Source organism: Cebus imitator, unplaced genomic scaffold, assembly GCF_001604975.1.
Source record: "Cebus imitator isolate Cc_AM_T3 unplaced genomic scaffold, Cebus_imitator-1.0 Scaffold54, whole genome shotgun sequence".
In the NCBI taxonomy this organism is placed as follows: Eukaryota; Metazoa; Chordata; class Mammalia; order Primates; family Cebidae; genus Cebus; species Cebus imitator.
In genome coordinates, this window is record NW_016107369.1 from 4822938 (window position 1) to 4827802 (window position 4865).

The window sequence follows — 4865 nt, forward strand, 5'->3', positions numbered from 1 at the left end:
AAAAAAAAAAAGTGTCAGTTTTAATCTTGTATACAGTACTGTCATATTGGAGATAGAAAAGTATATAAAATTTAAAAAAGAAATAAAAAGAAAAAAAAATTTTGTATACCATATATACTGGTAGATATGACCTACATGGACAAAAGGTTTTCAGGATCTTCAGAACATACAGGAGTCCTGAAACCAAAAAGTTTGAGAAGTGCTGCGCTAGAACAAAGACAGCCTTTTCAAAGGGGCAGCAACTATCTATTCACTGCACAAAGATCTAATAGTTACGATTTACTGAGCATTTACTATTTGCCATGCACTGTCCTATCTTGACACTAATACTCTAAGGTAAGTACTACCATTATCCCCAATTTACAGGTGAGGAAACTGAAGCAAATGAAGTTAGCCTAATTTGCCCAAAGTCACAATACAAGCTAGTTGAAACCAAATGCTTTTGTTTGTTTGTTGAAACATAGTCTCACTCTATCACCCAGGCTGGACTGCAGGGGCTCATTCTCAGCTCACTACAACCACCACCCCTGCCCCCAGGGTTCGAGTGATTCTCCTGCCCCAGCCTCCCAAGTAACTAGAACTGCAGGCACAGGCCGCCACGAACAGCTGATTTTTGTGTTTTTAGTAGAGACGGGGTTTCACCACGTCCGCCAGGGTGGTCTCATGGATTCAAACTCCTGACCTCAGGCGATCCACCCACCTTTGCCTCCCAAAGTGCTGGGATTACAGGCAACAGCCACCATGCCTGGCCCCAGATGCTCTTTAGGGTCTGAGATTCATCTCCTGTTTAAACCCTTAACCACCTTTTAACACAAAACTAATCATTTTGGTTACTGTTATATTTTTATTCAGTTACAAAGCAGAGTGGTATTCCTTCATAGACGCTGTTTTTAAATTAGGAGAGAGACCATTATCCTTTCTGGTTTCTCAGATCTTGTTCTCAGGTTGAACTTGTTCTCAGAGTTCAATAAATTGATTTAGACAAGACTTAGATTTAAAGATGGTGTTTGGGTATACACATTTTTCAGCTCATCAAACTGTACTCTTAAGGCTAGGCATGGTGGCACACACCTGTAATCCCAGCACTTTGGGAGGCTGGGGCGGGAAAATCATTTGAGCACAGTTCGAGGTTGCAGTGAGCTATGATCACGCCACTGTACCTCAGCCTGAGCAACAGACAAGACTGCCCCCCAAAAAAACAAAACCAAAAAAAGCTACAATTGAAAGAAACGTATGAATGCAAATTGTATCTTAGTAAAATTGAAAAAAAAAAAAGAAAAAGTACTGAAGGAACACCTGCCAGAATTTTACTTGATAATCGAAGAAGGAAAGTTGTTTAAAAATTGGGAATCAGGCCAGGCGTGGTGGCTCACACCTGTAATCCCAGAACTTTGGGAAGCTGAGGTGGGTGGATAGCTTGAGCCCCAGGAGTTCGAGATCAGCCTGGGCAACATAACCCCGTCTCTGTGGGGGTGGAGAATTAGCCTGGCATAGTAGCACGTGCCTGTAGTCCCAGCTACTCAGAAGTCCGAGGTGGAAATACAGCCTGAGCCTCAGAGGGCTGAGATTACACCACTGCACTCCAAAAAAGATAAAAATGAAAAAAAATAAAATTGGTAATCAGAATCACCTTTGGATAAAATTTCTACACTGTAGATACCTTTAAAATGTGTATAATAAATCTGCTATAATCTCTCACCATATTTCTATTTGTACCATATTATTTAACTCTAGAAGTTGGCTTTTATTAATCTGTCAACTTTTATGCCTTTCATATTTACTGTAAAAAGAAAACTATTACTTTTCTTTGGATTCAGGAGATAAACCGTATCAGTCCTTAGTAAACAGAGCACTTACATTATACAATTTTCCAAAAATAAACCCGTCAGAGCATACAGAGCCTTGAAAAAAATGAAATTAAAAATGAACCCTGAAGAACAAACTGTGTACACAAAGACCAGCTTTTTCATTTTGGCAGACAATCATGTCAACAAGCAAGACGCGGGGTTTGTGTTTTTCTTGCATGATGTTACTTGTTGAATGCTATTTTACAGCTGCATACAAATGAGTGTTCTGCTAGCTACTTTGTAAACAAAATTAGGAAAATAGCCACCATTTACTGACTGCTTCCTCTGTGCATTTAACTAGGTAATTCAACCAAAATCTCAGGAAAAACAAGAGGGAACAATAAATTTAAGATGTGTGGATGATTTTTCATACCCTTACACATAATTAGCCAATTTCCTGAGTGAAGCATGAGGTTTTCCCAAGTGTTAACAAGTATCTGCCAGCTTTTCACCGTTAAGCATTTGGATTTCAAGCTTTTCGGAGGTAATTTTGTTTATATGTGGTTCTCACCTTCCTCCATGTGAACTACAATTCCATCACACCTTTGCTATCTACAGGATCCCTAGTCCTAGTTCACACCTGGAGGCTTGGGGTTTAAATTAAGCAACTTTCTTAAGACCACACAGCTTTTAAAAACTGCAAAGTCTAAGCAGATTGACTCTCAAACTGACCTTCTAACCGCCATAATTCCATCACCCAAAATTCTCATCATCCAACGGATCCAGAAACACACGGATTTGGGGGACTTTGAGATAAACTTGGCCATTTTACAGATAAGGAAATTGAGGTCCAGAAAGGTAAAGTCGACTTGCCTGAATTCATGAAGCAGTGTCCAGATAGCTTCCAACACAATATCTAGATATGCCACACTTCCTCTTGCACAGTCCCCACCCTACTCGTCCCACCCTAGCTACCCTTCCCAGTCCCAGTTCCAGTTCCACCCGGCTCCACCCAATCTCATTCCTGCCTCTTCCCCAAAGAGGTAGGAGGTACAAGTGGGTGATACCCCGTTTCTGGCTTCCACAAAAGCTTAAGAAAAAGCAGCTCCACACTCACCCCCAACCCAGATGGATTGGCCCGCCAGAGAACAGGGCCATGCGGCAAGGGCCGGGGCTGCACGGGGAAGCCTATCACTCTTAAGTAGACAATTGACGATGGGGTTCAGGTGCAACAGTCTTTTTGGCAATGGCTCTCTTCCTACAAGTGCAATGCAAAGCAGACAGGCCGGTTGCCAGGTGCATTCAGGGAAGGAGGTGCAAAAAGTGATAGCTAATCTATGGACTTTGCCCAGCTGGCCTGCCCTGGCCCCCACAACTCTCGGAAGCGATCTGAAGAGGTATGAAACCAAGGCGGCAAGGCGGCAAGGCGCCCTCGGCTTGCACAGACGCTCCTCTCCTCTTGCTTGAGATTGGAAGGGAGAGGGTAAATGCATCCAGCCAGGATCTTAGCACCAGGAAAGTCTCTGGAGCCAAGGAAAGAATGAATGGCCACAGGCTACCCTGCAGGGCACTCGCAGCCTCGCCTTCACCAAGGTCAGCCTCCCCACTCTCCCATTCTTTATTTCAAGCAGATGGGGTCTCAGAACCCAGCTCTGGCCTCTTGTCCCCTGCGTTTTAGGAGTGAGTCAGGGCTTTGGGTAGGCCAAGGGATGGGAGGGCAAGAGATCTGCTCTTATGCTGCTGGCCTGGTCTTCAGAACAAACTCCTTCCCCACCAGCCTCATCCTGGCCTCTAGCTTACCATGGATCCCGTGTTTTCACCCCTCCGTTTTCGTCCTCTCCCTCCCAAAGCAAGCACTGTGTACTCTATAGTCAACCCGCAGTAAGGCTCTGGGTTTGATTCTCCCCTGGATGGCGGACTCCTCACCCGGCCTCGCTCCGTGCCTCTCGGCCCTTCCCTTCCTGCCCCGGGCCACACCAGCCCGACTGCACAGCCTGTGCCCTGCCAGGGCTTAAGGGAACGCCAGCCATCTTGGCTCCCTCCCCAATGGCCTAGAGGCCCAGCCGGGCAAGGGCAGCTGCCAGGGTTGGCTGGTGGCAGCCAAGCCTTTGGGCTGTGGCTTCCCAAGGAAATTCTCACCACCAAGGGTAGTGGCTGCACCTTAGGTCACAAGGGTCGGCCTGAGGCCACCAAGTCAATCCAGCCCAGTTCAGTTGCTCTACTGGACCACGTGTTTGGAAGGGAGGGAGAGTGCAGCCCACAGAGGGAAGCAGCACAGGCTCCTAGTTGCCCCTTGGGGTGCCAGGAGGCAGTGGGTGGCAAAAGAGGGAGCTGGTAGGTCCGGGGCTGCAAGGATGAAGGATCCAACCTGAGAAGCTCCGGGAACCTGGGGAGGGACCGAGGCCAGATCATTGTGTAGGGTGGGGAAGGGAGATAGGCAGACGGGTGGGGGTGGGGACAGGCTGGAGGTGGAGGTGGGGGTGGGGAGAAAGAGAACTTGAAACAATGCGTCCTCTCCCTCTACATACACACACACATACACACACACACCACAGCATCTTCACGGGATCACTCCTTGACCTGGGCCCAGTAGGATCCCGAGGTCATCCCTGACCCCGCTAGAGCCTCCAAGCTGTACGGGGTACCCCCACCCTTCCTAGTTTCGAGGAAACTCACTGGTTTACTGACCTGGAGGGTGACCCAGAGCCCTGGGGGCATCCACTTCTCGCTCCACCTTCCAGCCTGGGACATTTAAGTCACCCTGTGGGGCAGTGTCCCCAGCTGAGCTCGTCTCACTCCAGAACCAGTTTCATATCTGTAGAGGACCATTGAGCAAGGACCGTCTACAGCCAACTGGCCGGTGGGGAAGCGGCTTAAGCCACTCCCCCCAGGAAATCGCCCACCCTCAAGTGCTCTGTACCAAGATGAAAGAAGTGCAAATTCGGGGGTCACTTCCAATGGTAAAGTGATAGCAGCTATTGTCATCCACTCTCCCCAGCTGGGGGTGTTAAAGCGCCCTGACGCAGCTCTGAAACAGACCCCAAACTGCCCAGAGAAAACTTGAAAGAAAGTTGATTT

General features: G+C 47.6%; 1 protein-coding gene across 1 annotated transcript in view; it reads right to left on the reverse strand.

Annotated features, from left to right (window-relative positions):
• The window catches only part of VRTN (vertebrae development associated), a 9949-nt gene extending 5307 nt beyond the window's left edge, over positions 1–4642 (reverse strand). The window contains exon 1 of the mRNA XM_017528673.2: positions 4476–4642. The gene's annotated coding sequence lies outside the window, so the exon portion shown is untranslated. The remainder of the gene's footprint in view (positions 1–4475) is intronic.
• Positions 4643–4865: the final 223 nt, after the last annotated feature.